A 15,348-nucleotide genomic window follows, 5' to 3' on the forward strand; every position below is an offset into this window, starting at 1 on the left:
AATCAACAGCACCCCCACCCTTGACCTCTACACCAAGTGGCAAGCACAGGGTGCAGGCCACAGGCAGGAAGGAAGGGGCAAGGAGGTCACAAGAGGCAAAGACAATGGATGGATGGGTGGGATGACTTGAACAGGAGGGGAAACGATTTCCTTCAAGATACAGCTCCACAGGTGCCTCCCAAGAGTGACCGAATGACAAACCGCAGGCTCTTGACCCAGCAATCCCGCCTCCAGGAGTTCACCCCGCTGGCATACCCACTTCCCAGTAAGACAAATGGATGCATGCCCTCTGGCTCTGCACGCTGAAACTTTAGGAAACACCTCCATATCCGTGTTGAGTCAAGGAGGATTTGCCCACACTGAGGAATACAATGCAGCTGAGAAGAAGCCAAAGAAACGCCTCCATGTATTGTGCACATCTCCCAGGGAGATGAAGTGAAAAAAGCAACGTGCACAACGACGGGGATGAGGGGGCTACCATCTGTGCAAAATAAATATTTTTTAAGACATACACCGGTATATAAATGTGTGCGCACAGAACATCAGGATTGAGGTGGTGCTCTGGGGAGGCGAGTTGGGGGACCAGGGATGCCCCGGAGGGTAAAGGGGGAGACTTACTATGTTTGAGGTTTTGAATTTGTCCCATGTGGATGTATCACTTAGAAAAAAAGAGAGAGAAAGAAGCTGCTTCCCCCTTGGAGCCTTTGCAAACCACCCAGACAGAAGGCATCAAAGTCCCCCAGCAGCCTTGAAGACAACACTTCTCTCGAGCCTTCTCCCGGATCGGGTCCCAGTATCATAACTGGGCCCCAGGTCCGTGGCACACAGTAGGTCCTCAGGAAGTTTAATCGGGAACAATTACAGACAGACAGGCCCTCTCTCCAGCTTCTCCTGCCAACAGATCCCCCGCCACCATGAATACCTGCAAACTCAGGACACAAAACTGTCACCAAACGAGAAATGTCTTAGAAAACCTTCTCTTTTCCCGTTGGGGGATCTTGCATGCCACTGAGACACAAAGGCTTCAGTCAATGGGGATAAAACTCTATTGGTGGTACCCCACGCAGGGGAGAAGTCTAGGGAAGGAAGGAGGAGGGAATCCTTGGGGACCAGTCAACCAAACATTTCCCATGTGTCTCTAGTGTGACACATCCTACGCTGGGGAGCCAACTGAGACAGGCCCTCCGCCCTCAGAGAGCGGGGACAAACTTGGATATGACCTGGTGAAAAAGGGGGGCAAGTCATTCTGATTGGTGGGAGAGCATTTTACATCATGGACGTAAAACAGGCAACTTGCTGTTTCCACTAAGAGTCAGGGAGCCTGGTGGAGGAAAGACCCCGAAGAGACAGAGGTGAGAGAACCATGCTCCCCCCCCACCTCTCCCCTGCAGGGCGGGAGAGGGAGAAAGGCAGCCCCTCACTGCTTTCCAGGCCCAGGCCAGCTAGAAAGGAATGCCATGTTTTCCTGTTTCCAATTAACTTCCCCCCACCAGCAGCCCTCCGCATTCTTGAGACAAGGAATCAAGACAGCCACGGGGGAGAGCTGGGAGAGCGGGCAGGAACTCTGATGGTGGCTGGGCCTGGGGCTCAAAGGTGACCCCCCAGGACCCCGGGGTACCCACACCACACCCAAGGACCCTCCTGCCAGGCCCCCTGGGCTTGGTGCTGACCCCTGGACCCTTTCACAGCCTCTCAGAGGGGAGAGGGGGAAGACCCCACATCCCCAGGGAAGGTTGGGGAAGGCCCCTGAGGCCTCTGGGAAGGAAGCGGGCAAAAAAGGGGGGCGGGGCATAGGCCTGTCACTCTTGGGCCTCACACTTCCCCCCTTTTCCACTGCCACCCTGCCCCCCCAAAATCAGTTCCAACTTTCAGGAAGCACTCACCCTAGAGAGACCTACAGCCCCTCCCCTCCTGCCCCCACCCCACAGGAATTATGATTACTTATGATGCCTGTCACCTCAGGAAGGTATTTGCAGGGTGTCCCTCAAAGTGTTAGCTTCTCTCCAATCACACCCCCGTCCCTGAAGTCTGGGCTGGAGTCCCCTCTCAGCCATGGAACAGGTTTCCGCTGGACTCAGTTTCCTCATCTGTAAAATGGCAAGATCGCCCGTATTGCCCGCCTCACTGGGTAAGCTGGGCCCTCCCCAGCCCTTCCTCCTCCTCTCCCGCCCCACCCCCCGCCACCAAATGTGTATTCGGCACCAGTAAGTGCTGAAGGGGCGGGGTCCCAGAGAGCTGGAGGCTGCTGAAGGGGTGGGGTCCCAGAGAGCTGGAGATGGAGGGTCACCAAAGTGGAACTCCTTACTTACTGCCTGCCCTCACCCACCACCACAGGGAATTCCTCCAAGGTAGATGCCTTTTGCCATTCACCCTAAAATACCCAGCACCCAACTTTCCTCCCCACCCTACAGGCCTGCCATATCCCCGTATGCTGAAGGAGAAATAAAAATAACACGCTTGGATAAAACTTTCAGTCACCGCAAGGTCAGTTAAGGAAGCTCTACTGATGCCCACCTGCAGATGAGGAAACTGAGGACTGGTGAGTTGAATCTAGTGCCTGAGGTTACAGAGTGGGACAGGGAGTCTGCCACCCAGGCCGAGGGGAGAACGGACAGGGGAGTTCTCTGCCAGCTACATCACGGCGCCACGGAGGGTCACAGGGCAGAGCGACGACGAAGGTCCCTGGCAGCTCAGATTCCCGCCCAGCGGGGCTGAGTCCCAGCTCAGATGGAAGAGGAAGAGGATGACAGAGGGGCCACCGACCAAGTGCCCCCCAAACCCCAGCCAGCGAGGCCTGGGGCCCCCCTTCTCCTGACTCCACACCTCCAATCCTCAGCTCCTGCAGGCAAACGCTCTGCTCCAGCCACAGGTGAAAGCATCCTGCCCTCAGCCCAGCTTCCAGATGCTCCTTACTCCTTCCCCAAACGATCACTCGGGGGGCTGGGGGGTGGGGGGGATTCGGCGGCTCCTTCCTGGTATTATCTACATTTGAGACTCAACTGAAGTCAAAGGGACAAATTGCCAAAGAGGGGTACAGGAGAACCTAAGAGTTTTGAGCTGAGTTGGAAAAACTTGAGACGGTTACAGATTGGGGCTGTGTGGCCCCGGGCAAGTCACTTAGCTTCTCTGAGCCTCCATTAGCTTGTCTGCAAAATGGGAATCACATAACTGACCCAACTTCCTCCTCGGGTGGTGGCCAGTGGGTAGCGCACCTAACAGTAGCCAATCCCTAATGCTCTCTGGGTAGGAGATGTTATTTCCACCTTCCAGGAGTGGGGGAGCTCTGGGGGAGGGGGGGTGTAGCTAAGCACACCCCTTAAGTCTCACTGGACGCTGGCACATGGGAAGGGGGTGACTCCTCAGCTGTCCTCCTCCCCTCTTCTCCCACCACCCTAGCAGGTCGGCGTTGACTGAGGCTCCCATCCCCACCCCAGGCGAGGGGAGAGGTGTGAAAGCACAGAGCACTTCTCAGAAATCTCAGGCCGTGAAGTCTGGGGGTGTTTCTAAAAACTGTTTCCCTGACAAGCGCCCTGGGAAAGGAGGTGTGAGGGAAAAGCAAACCCTCAATACATCCCCAGATCTAGACTATCGGAGGGCTGTGTGACAAAAGGGGCTGCCTGTCCGGGCAGAAGGCCGAGCACGGGCAGGAGCCCCGGTCCGGGTACACCAGAGGGCTGGGACCTGTCACCCCGGCCTCCGGGGACAGCTGACACAGCGGCCTCTGACTCCACCTCCCGGGAATTCAGCTGCTCAGAACCACAAAGCAAAACAAAGGCGTGCGGAGAGGAAGGAGCCGCCATGCCTTCCAATCACCGCTGCCTCCCGAGACCGCCCGCGGCTGCTCGCCCCGCTCGCCGCTGGCCGCGGACCAAGGCCTGGGCAGACCGCGGTCCCTGGTCTCCCCGCGGCCGCCCGTGACAGGAGCCGGAGAAGCAGCCGAGGGGCAGCGAGGGATGGGAAAACCAGATGGCTCCATCCCTCCGCCCTCCTGCTCCATCCCTCCCTCCGGGTGCCCGCGGCCCGGCCGCCCTCCGCAGGGGCCCGGGGAGGCCTCAGGCCCGGCTCGTCCGGGCTCACCACAGGGAAACGGCTGCCTTTGGCTAAAGCTCACCACCCGAGCGCGGTGCCCGGGCTGGGCCTGGTGCCTCCCATTGCTAGGCCGAGGGGGTGGAGATGCGGGGCCGCCCCAAATCTCGCAGGTGACAGGGGTAAGGCTCACCTCCCTCTCCCCCCACCCCCCGTAGCGGCCCCCTCCGGGAACAACCAGCTAGCGGGGGCGGGGGTCAACTCCTTTCATTGCTGGGGGGTGGGGGACCAAGTCAACTCCTTTCATTGTTTCGGGGCGGTGGGGAGGTGGAGACCCAGTGGCTTCCTTCCGCATCCATCCCTCCCCAGCATGCCGGAGGCCCTGTTTCTCTCCGGCACCCCCGGAGGGATCTGAGAAGGGAGCGCAGGGGACGGGCGAGAGGGGGAGAGGAAGGCTCGCCAGCTCCGGCCGGGAAACCACCATCCGCTGCCCCATTGCCCTCTTCTTCCCCAAAAGGCAGGGAGCAGGGCGAGGCGAGGGGAGGGGAGGAGAGGGGGCCCCCCGCCCCCGTGGGACGTTAGGTCTCGTTTTTCCGCCGCTCCATTGTATCCCCGGCAGCTGGCGGGAGGGCCGGGGAGGCACCGGGCGCCGGGTTTGGGCAGGGGAGCCCGGGGTGGGTGGGTGGGGGGGTCCCCGCAGAATCGGGGCGGCGGTGATGGAGAGACGCGGGGGGTGAGGGGGGGCTGCCGGGGGTGGTGGGCGCCGAACAGAAAAAGAGGCAGCGGGCGATGCGCCCCGGTTGGTGGGCTAAGTGCGTGAGTGTCGGGGGAGTGGGTTCGGCCCCGGCTCCGGCTCCACCCACACACACCCTCGCCGCCAACCCCCACTGCCCCTCGGTTTTGCGCCCTGTCACAGCCCCGACTCGCAGGTAGAGAGAGTTAAGAGATTTAAAGAGAAATTGCTACATTGTGAGAAACTCATCCTGATGTTTGAGCAGCCTTCGGCGCGGGGTCTCCGAGACGGCCCCGCACGGGCTGCAAAGGGAGGACCCAGAAGGGGCCGACGGGCCGGGCCGGTCAGCGCACTGCCTGATCGAATGGCGGCCGCCCGGCAGCCTCCGCCAGGCCCCTGCCGCCGCCCCGCGCCGCGGCCCGGGAGCCCCGGACAGGTGCCCGCTCCGGGCGGGACCCCTCGGGTTTGCAAAAAAAAAAAAAAAAAAAAAAAATTTTTAATTACGTACAAAAGAAAAAGAAAACCTTGCAGGTTTTGTGTCCCTCCCCTCTCCCTTTCCCTCCCCCTCCCCCTCCCCCTCCCCTCCCCTCCCCCCCTCCTCCTCCTCCTCCTCCCACCCCCCTCCGCCCTCGCCGAGGGACGGGCTTGGGGGAGGCCCCGCCCCGCGACTCAGCAAACCAGCTTCGGCTCTGGGCTTCGAGCTGCGGGCCCGCGAACGAACGGGAGTCTGCGAACGCCCCGGGAGGGTGACCTCCGCACCGGCGCCGCCCCCTCCCCAGCCCTAGTCCCGGGGGTTCAGGGGTGTGCCTTCCCACGCTACTGTGGAGTCTGCCGACTGCATCGAGCGATGCTCCGGATTAGCGGGAAAGGCTACAGGGATTCGCCCTCCCGTATCCCGGCGCCCAGCCCGTCTGGGGAGCGGGCGCGGTGCGCCCTGGGCGCGCCCCGACGCGGGGGATGGTCGCCGGGCGGGAGGACGCGACCAGGGGGAGCGCCGAAGGTTCGAAAAGGTAGCGAGAGTCGCGGCTGGAGGAGAGGGGAGGCCCCGCAGGTGGAATCGCGAAGGGGCCGGGAGTCGGAGCCAAAAGGGTGGAAGGCGCGGGGGCGGGGGGTGCTTTGGGGCTACTGGCCGGGACTCCGAACGCGGCTCGCTCACTCACCTCAATCGGTCTTTTGAGCTGCTACGCCCCGGGGAGGGCGCCGGGGACGTGGGTCCGACCTGTCTTAGAGCCTCCTCGAGGCCTCTCGGGCCGCGCAGCTGGGACTCCCAGAAGCCCCGGGACGCCTCGGTGGTGTTGGGTCTGTTTCCGCCCCGCGGGGCCGTGTACGCCTTGCGGGCGTGACACTTCGATTAGCGCGTTCGTTCAGGGAACGCTTGCTGAGCGCCTGCTGTGTGCCCTGCGCCTTGCTCGGGGCCCATCGAGCACCCAGACAGCTCGGAGCTACCCTGCCGGGGCGCACAGGCCAAGGGGACTTATATTCTGGTCTCTTCTTACCTTCTGTTTCCCCGGTGCCCTGGAAAAGCCATGTGTATACCGAAGCAGCTCAATAAATGTGTGTTGAATAAATGAGTGATTGAGATCTATGTGTTTTAAGCTTTAGAATTGATCCTGGCATCTTGGTGGCACTACGCATGTTATTTAAGAGACCACGGAGGTTAAGCGTGCTGACTCAAACCAGTGAGCCTGTGCTTCACATCCTGCCACTTTCTTTGCTGTGTGACCTTGGACAAATTACTTCACCTCTCCGTGCCTCCATTTCCAAGAGGAAATAATTAATAGGCCTCATTTCATAAGGTCATTAGGAGAAAATGTTCTCATGGAGAGCAGCATCTGACAGGAAGTGCCAGATGAGTGCTGTTATTATTGACTATTATAGAAAAAGGAAACTTGATCAATTCCAGAAGTGAACACGTGTTGCCCCAAACATAAGACAGTGGTCAGTCTATAACTCATATAGTTATAGTAGTCATCCATGGCCCACTGAGGTATGTGACCCTTCCAGGAACAGCAACATACAAGGACATTATTTTTGTGCAGCTTGCCCTTCCATTTGCTAAGATTGAGCCACTGGGCTACACCTTGGGTATTCATTTACCTGGATGCCATTTTTCCAGTCTTCACCAAGAAGAGACCTCCAGGAACTCCCATCTAGAGACCTTCAGTTATTCCCACCTTGCAGTGTAGAAAACTAAATTGGCTCAGAGAGGGGATGCGTTTTGCCCAAGGTCACACAACCGGGAAGTGGGACCTGATCTGAGCTGGGTGGCACTGATGTCTCTTTGTTATAGCTGCCAACCCTGGGGGACTCGGAACTAGGGAACTGACTGGGGTTCAAAGGTAGCAGACCTGAGGCATTGCGGGGGGGTGACTGTCCAAGTTTATTCATTCATACAGGAAGTATTGTTTATGGGTATCTAGTGTGTGCCAGGAATATAGCAGTGACCAAGAACACCCTGGTTCCTGCCCCATCGCTACCCCCCACCCCCATTCCGCAGCTCACAGTCGATTAGGGGACACAGACAATGAGCAAGTAAGCAAATCAGTTTCCCCTGCCCTCCGTAGCAGGTTCCAGGCTTCTTAGGTGCATTATGGTATCTACACCCACCAACACACACCCCAGAACAGTGCTTGGCACTTAATAAGGGCTCAAGATCTGCTGAGCAATGAGATAACACCCACCTTTCCACAGGCATACCTGACCTCTTAGGAGATGGTCTTGAGGCCAGGCGGCCTGGAATGGGCATGGGTGTGAAAGAAGCCCCCAATCTAGCCATGGCTGGCAAAGGCCTGGGAGGTCAAATGTCCAAGGCCAGAGGAGGGGTCTATATGGGCCCAAATGGGAAGAGACCTGCTATTCTTTAGGGGGTGACACACCCCTGCCCTTTGAAAATCAGATGTAAGTTGTAAGTTCCAGGTTCAGAATCGGGTTGGCAGTGAGACCCAGATAGGTTCAGCAACTTGCCCCAGGGATACCCAGCCAGGGGAGGGACTAATCCCAAATGTTCTGTTACGAGTCACCACATGAACCTGGGGCAAGTCACTTCTCCAGCTCCTCCGTTTTCTCATCTGTAAAATGGGACCGTATAGTCAGACACCAAAACCCATCGCCCCCCAACATTTTATTCTGCACATTTTCAAATACGGAAAAGTGGAAGAAATAGGATAAATACCCACCACCTAGATTCAACCATCAGCATCCTACTCTACTAGCTTAATCACACATCTGTGCATCTATCCATCCATCAAATCCATCTCAGTTTTTGATGCATTGCAGCCATCTGTTTATCTCCCCCGAACACATCATTAAGCTGGTAATCCTAACTAACTCTTCGCTTTGATAAACACTCTGACAACTGTTAATACCAACCCCTGGGCCAGCTGCTGACTCTCATTTAAACCTCAATTCTAACTTTTTTGTGTGGAGAAACCAGTACGGGGAGGGTAAGAAACCGGATCAATGTCACACAGCCGAGGAGTCAAACCCAGCTCTGTTTGTCCCGAGTCCAGACGTTATGAAGGCCATGGAAAGGATGAAATGGGACGAGGCACATAGAAGCTCTTATGGGACAGGGACAGGGCAGCATCCAGATGTGAGAAATTAGGACGGGAGAAGATGCTCCCACCTTTTCTCATCTACCAAATACGCTACACCTCTGTGCTCAGCTGGGCTCTGGACACAGGGTCCTTGCCTGCCAATATGGAACTTAATCCCATATAGGTCATGATATTTTCTCTCTCCTAACATAGGTCTGGGCAGGAGACAGACACCTCACAAATATTTGCTGGATGAGCTTGGATTTCTGGACCCCTCATCTCAACGTTTAATGGACTGTTTTAATTATAACCGTGCAGCTGAAAAGGAACAGCAGGAAACCCATTTGCTGTGGAAAGTCCAGGACACTGGAGAATTAACCTGCCCTCTCCCAGGGGCTGTGATGCCTTGTTCCACTTTTAGCCCACCGGCTCCAAGTCCCCCTGGTCCTCCCAACCCTCCAGCCCAGAAACCTCCCCTCTCCCACCCCCAGCACCAGCGCATTTTCTAACCCCTCCAATTTCTAGTCCTCTCCAATTTCTAGTCCTTCCCCACCCCACCCTCAGCTCTCCCAACCAGATCCTAATACCCTTTATCTCTGACTCCTACACCTCCTACCCGTCCAACAGCCCAGTTCCTACCCTGAGGGAGCCTGACCAGAGCCTGGCCTGATTCCCGGTTCTCTACAGAGGCGTGGTTTTCCTTTTGCTCCCTCCCTCCCTCCCTCCCTCCCTTTCTTTCTTAACAAGTCGTTTGTGCCTCTGAAAGTCAAAAGAACGGCCTTCGCGGCTCCTCCCTCGCACCCGCAACTGCAAAGTCTAAAACTTGGCCAACTCAAGTTCTGTTTCTTGATCTGGCAAGATGTTTCCACGGGTGTTTTTCGTTTTCAGTTGAGCAGCACGCTTAGGATCCGTGCACTTTTCTGGAGGCATGTAACACTTCAATAACAAGAAGGAACAAAGCAAGAAAAAGCCTGGCCCAAAACACCCCTGCTGGTCCCTCCACTTCTCGTTCAATCCGACTTCAGGGGAAAGTTTTCATCAAAGACCTCTCCAGGATCCGAATTCTAGCCGCCAGGAGGGGAAAAATAGGAGGACTAGGAGAGCACTGCCTCCGGAGCGACCTGCGCCCTCTGACCGCGCCCTTTGAATATGTCTCATACAGCGGGACAGTGCTACTCCAACACGCAGCTACGCTGGCTCGCCTGGAGCGCCAAGACCGCGAGCGGCGGCAAATCAGGCAGCTACAAGCCCACCCCGACCTTGGGTCCTCAGAGCGGCAAGTGCGGGGGGCGGGGCCTAGTCGCCCGTTGGCCCACGCCGGGGGGCGGGGCCACATCTCCGTCCCGCCCCCATCCCCCGCCTAGTTAAATAGGCTTCGCGCCGGCCCGGGGAATTATTCATCGTGGGGCGGGCCTGGGTTTGTTTACACGCTGCCATTGGCTGGATTTGAATCGGCCCGACTGCGGGCCGGCCGCGGGGCGGGGCGCCAGAGGGCCCCGGCCTGCGCCCGACAGCTTCAGCTAGGCAACCCACATAAGACGCGCCGCCCAAGCACTGAACCCTGGAGATGGGCATACTCTAAGTGGAGGCTGGCAGTGGGGGCGGGCAGGTTGAGGCTTCCGCAGGTTTCTTGATAAATGCTAACCAAGGGGGTAGGGAACATTGTTTCTGTTTGCATAAAAAAGTGGTAAGGATAAACAAACCCGAAAACAACCTAGCTGTCCATGGATAGGGGACTCATTAAATAAGCTGTGGTCTGGCCCACAGGGGGACATGAACTAACCGTAAAATGAGGAAGTAATACATGAACCGACGCGGAATAAGCTATGAATTCAGTTAAGGGGGAAAGGCAATGAAGGAAGAAGAGTGTATAATAATTTAAGGGGGAGGTGAGAAAATCTAAGCTGCTGCTTGTTAAATGCACAGAATATCTTCGAAAGCAGAAACAAACTGGTAACTGCAGCGTCTGTGGGGAGGGAGACCGGGGTGCGTGGAGGGTGGATCTATTTGGACCTTTGTAAAGTTAGAAACTTGTAAACAAATACTAAGTTCTGAGAACTCTCCCTTTTCATCCACGTACCTCGAAGCAACGGCCCCTAGGAAAATTCTTGACTTGCCTATAGAGGCCATGGAACCCCGACCTGCGCCCCCTACAACCCACAATGGTATTTGGGGAATTGAGCTGCTTCACGTACTCAGGACCAACAGAAATCCAGATTCAATGAAGAGTGGCTTTATTTATTAGTAATCACTGCAGGATTTAACATCCCAACGGAGAGGGAGGGGCCGCTTCCTGAGAGATGCTAAGTGGGGGATGAGGAGGAGAAACCAGCCAGGCCCTCTTAGGAGAGAAGAGAAAGTCAAAACTAGGAGAGGCCCCTTTAAGAAGGGAAGCCTGCCTCCTCCGGACAACGACGCTGGCGGAATTGACCTGCAGAAGGGAGAGTTGTCCGGGTTTTGACTTTTATTATTCCTCTCTGTTCCGGGAGATCTGGAGCAGAGAATGAGAACGACTTCCTGCAGCTGAGATTTGACCTGTTACGGATCTTACTTGTTAAGACTTCCTGTGTGTAAGTTCGCTACAGGGTTTGTGAAACATTGTTTTTAGATGGCTGGGAAAGTCACCCAGGCCTGGAGTGAAAACTTGACCGGCTACGAGATGTTCTAAGTTAACGCCTACCAGAGCGGGAGCTGCCGACCCAGGTACATAGATAAACTCGGTGAATGCCCAGAAAGATCCTAGCAGCTTCTAACAGCCCCCCGTTTTACGCCTGTGGAAACCGAGGCACAGAGAGTTATAGAATTGCCCACATCAGGCATCACAGGGATTCGGACCCAGGCAGCCCTTCTCCAAAGTTCATACTTTTTTTTTTTTTTTTTTTTGCGGTACGCGGGCCTCTCACTGTTGTGGCCTCTCCCGCCGCGGAGCACAGGCTCCGGACGCGCAGGCTCAGCTGCCATGGCTCACGGGCCTAACCGCTCCGAGGCATGTGGGATCTTCCGAGACCGGGGCACGAACCCGTGTCCCCTGCATCGGGCAGGCAGACTCTCAACCACTGCGCCACCAGGGAAGCCCCAAAGTTCATACTTTTAACCACCAGATGACACTTGCCCCTAAAAACTTTTTTGTCTTTTGATGCATTGTTTTAAAAGCTATAAGAAGCTTAATGCAGATTTTTTTTGAATCTTTGAATTTTATTTATTTTTTTATACAGCAGGTTCTTATTAGTTATCTATTTTATATATAGTAGTGTGTATATGTTAATCCCAGACTACTGATTTATCCCTACCCCCCTCCCCTTTCTCCTTTGGTAACCATAAGTTTGTTTTCTATGTCCGTGAATCTCTTTCTGTTTTGTAAATAAGTTCATTTGTATTTCTTTTTTTCTTTTTAGATTCCACATATAAGCGATATCATATGATATTTGTCTTTGTCTGACTTACTTCACTTAGTATGATAATCTCCTGGTCCATCCATGTTGCTGCAAATGGCATTATTTCATTCTTTTTTATGGCTGAGTAATATTCTTGTGGGTTTTTTTTTTTTAATAAAAGAATTTCTGATGGTGTTTCCTAAAATTCTGTATCAGGGCAAGCTTTTAAATTTTATTTTATTTTTTCACCCTCCAGCTTTTTAATTTTTTTAAGTACCTTTCACGAGGAAATGTTCTGCCCTCAGCCCTCCTACTCCTCTCACCATTAAATAATTCCCTGATCGTTACTAGATAATCATCAGGCACACTTCTAAGCTCATTGAATTGTTACAACAACCAAGAAGTCGAAATAGTTAGCGGTCTCATTTCACAGATGAAAAAACCGAGGCACAGAGAAGTTAAATAACTGGCCCAAGGTCCCACATCTCTCTCCAGAAAAAGAAGAGGAAGGGGGCTTCCCTGGTGGCGCAGTGGTTGAGAGTCCGCCTGCCGATGCAGGTGATGCGGGTTCGTGCCCCGGTTTGGGAGTATCCCACATGCCGCGGGGCGGCTGGGCCCGTGAGCCATGGCCGCTGAGCCTGCGCGTCCGGAGCCTGTGCTCCGCAGCGGGAGAAGCCACAACAGTGAGAGGCCCACATACCGCAAAAAAAAATAAATAAATAAAATAAAATAAAGAAGAGGAAGACCAAGAATGGGTAGGTCATGGTGGGAGAGAGAGGAAGGCCTCCAGAGTTGCTGAGAGACAGGAAAAAATGGGAATTAAGATAAGCCAGTGGATAAACAACAAGGTCCTACTGTATAGCCAAAGGAACTATATCCAATATTGTGTAATAAGCCATAACGGAAACAAGTATGAAAAAGAGTTTATATATATATATATATATATATATATATGTCACTTTATCACTTTGCTGTACAGCAGAAATTAATACAACATTGTAAATCAACTATTCTTCAATAAAATAAATTAAAAAAAATTTTTTTAAAAAAGGTAGGCAGTGGACTGGTGAATATGGGGAAAATGGCTTTAGCAAGGTGGTAGGAGCTGAGGTCAGTTTGCAAAAGGTAGTGAGAAAATGACCAAGAAGCACATAAAAAGATGTTCAAGGTTATTAGTTATTCGGGAAATGCAAGTCAAAACCATGAGAGGCCACTTCGCCCTTGCTAGAATGGCCATAATCCAAAAAAGGGACAATACCAAGTGTTAGGAAGGATGTGGGGAAATCAGAATCCTCACACACTGCTGGTGGGTAAAGGGGCCACCAATATGGACAACAGTTTGCTGTTTCCTCCATAAGTTGCACCTGGAATTACTACATGGCCACACCTATGTGTATACCCAGAATAGTTGAAAACAGGTGTTCAAACAATAACTTGTACATGAATGTTCCCAGCAGCATTATTCACAATAGCCAGAAGGTGGAAACAACCCAGATGTCCACCAGCAGATGAATGAATCAACAAAATGTGGTCTATCCACACAATGGAATATTATTCAGCCACAAAAAGGAACGGATCCATGCTATGACATGGAACCTCGAAAACATGATGCTAAGTGTAAGAAACTAGATCCAAAAGGCCACATATTGGGTGAGTCCATTATATGAACTGTCCAGAAGAGGCAAATCCATAGAGACAGAAAGCAGAGGTGGCCAGGGCCTGGGGGGAGGGGGGAGTGGCTAGTAACTGCTAGATGGGCATAGGGTTTCCTTTGGGGGTGATGGGAAATTTCGAGAATTAGATAGTGGTGATGGTGGTACAACACTGTGAATGTGCTTAATGCCACTGAATTGTACATTTTAAATGGTGACAACAGTCAATTTCAGGACACAAAAATTGTTTTTAAATTTTAAATGGTGAGAAAGCAGTGGTGTTAAGCACACGATTTTAAAAATAATACACATGGCAGTGTATACGAGGAGAGGATCCAAATACAGCTAGGGAGGGGCTGGTGGAGGAAAATAATGGAGGGAGATCTGGGGACATGGCAGTGGAGAGGGATCCAGTCAATGCACCTGCTCTGGAGTGGTTCCTGAGAGCCTAGGGCAGAACTTGTGGAGATCTCACAAGTCTCTGGAGGATACAGACCCACCCCCAGGGTAGACAGGGCTGTGATGGGGGAAGGTGGGGGATTGTGGAAGCCCAGAGCAGGCACCTGACCCAGCCTGCAGTTCAGGAAGGCTTCCTGGAGGAGGAGAAGGGTAAAGAGGAGTCTGATAGGAAAGGTCAGACGGGGAGGAATGTGGATTTTCCGGGTGCAAAGTAGAAAGGGGGCCTGGAAATTGTAAAGCACAGATCAACCTTGACACTCCCCTGATTGAAACCCTCCTAAGGCTCCCTAGTGCCCTTGGGGGTAGTCCACAGTCCGGAACAGCTTGGCCTCAGTTTATTCAGCACACCCTGTCTGAGCAACCTGCTCCATGCCCCGCCCTGCGCGGGCAGTGCTAGGGAAACAGCGGGGAAGAGCCAGGCCCAGCCCTGCCTTCATGGGACTCACACCCCAGTGCGGGAGACAGACATAAAACAAATCATTTCGCGGTGTGACAGATATTAGCCTGACGGCTGCTATGGGAGGTCAGGTGGAGTTAACTCAGCCCCCCGGGGTTTCCCCACTTCTATTATTCCTACAGGTCTATTTCACAACTTTTGCCGAGTACTGCCTCTATTGTCTGTACCTTGAAAATGTGTTCTCTCATAAACAACATGGTCCTCCTGTATAGCACAGGGAACTATATTCAGTATCCTGTGATAAACCATAATGGAAAAGAATATGAAAAAATATATATGTATCACCAAATCACTTTGCTGTACAGTAGAAATCAACACAACATTGTAAATCAACTATACTTCAATAAAATAAAATAAAATTTGTTCATTCAACCAACTTTTTTCTTCCTTTGATGGGTTCCCCTGGGGCTACCTTAGGCTGATCCCAGGGAACAATAGTCATGAAGTCACAGGTGTGAAGGGCCAGTTCCTTTTTTCCCCAACGTGCTTTAAAATAAATGCATAACAATTAAAATGTCACCTGGAGGGCTTCCCTGGTGGCACAGTGGTTGAGAGTCCGCCTGCCGATGCAGGGGACATGGGTTCGTGCCCCGGTCTGGGAAGATCCCACATGCCACGGAGCGGCTGGGCCCATGAGCCATGGCCGCTGAGCCTGCACGTCCGGAGCCTGTGCTCCGCAAAGGGAGAGGCCACAACAGTGAGAGGCCCGTGTACAGGAAAAAAAAAAAAAGTCACCTGGAAATCATCCCAAATGCTACTTTGGGAACCCGGTGACTTAGACTCTGGGGATTAAGGGACAACATCGTGAAGGAAGTCAGCTGTAAGCTAAGACTTGCAAGATAAATAGAGTTAGTCAGACAAGGTTGGAGGGGAAGGGCAGGTGCAAAGCCCCAGAGGTGGCAGCGGCAGGGAAAGAAGGCAGGTTGGGCTGCTGGAGTCTTGAGAGCTTGGCTGAGAGAGGCTTAGGGACTGGGTGACCTTACACCGGGGATTTGGGGTTTGATCCCAAAAGCCATACACAGTCATTGAAGGGTTTGTTGTCACTGTCGTTATTACTTTTAACTGCTATGCAATTCACATACCATAAAACATATTCATGTAAAGTGGACCA

The 15,348-nt window shown here is 53.5% G+C and overlaps 1 protein-coding gene across 1 annotated transcript in view; it reads right to left on the minus strand.

Annotated features, from left to right (window-relative positions):
• The window catches only part of LOC308606359 (dynein regulatory complex subunit 4-like), a 70,705-nt gene extending 64,146 nt beyond the window's left edge, over positions 1 to 6,559 (minus strand). The window contains exon 1 of the mRNA XM_081217129.1: positions 5,920 to 6,559. The gene's annotated coding sequence lies outside the window, so the exon portion shown is untranslated. The remainder of the gene's footprint in view (positions 1 to 5,919) is intronic.
• Between the last annotated feature and the right edge of the window lie 8,789 nt (positions 6,560 to 15,348).

The sequence above is a fragment of the Mesoplodon bidens genome, assembly GCF_964165515.1.
Source record: "Mesoplodon bidens genome assembly, chromosome: 18".
Classification (NCBI taxonomy): Eukaryota; Metazoa; Chordata; class Mammalia; order Artiodactyla; family Ziphiidae; genus Mesoplodon; species Mesoplodon bidens.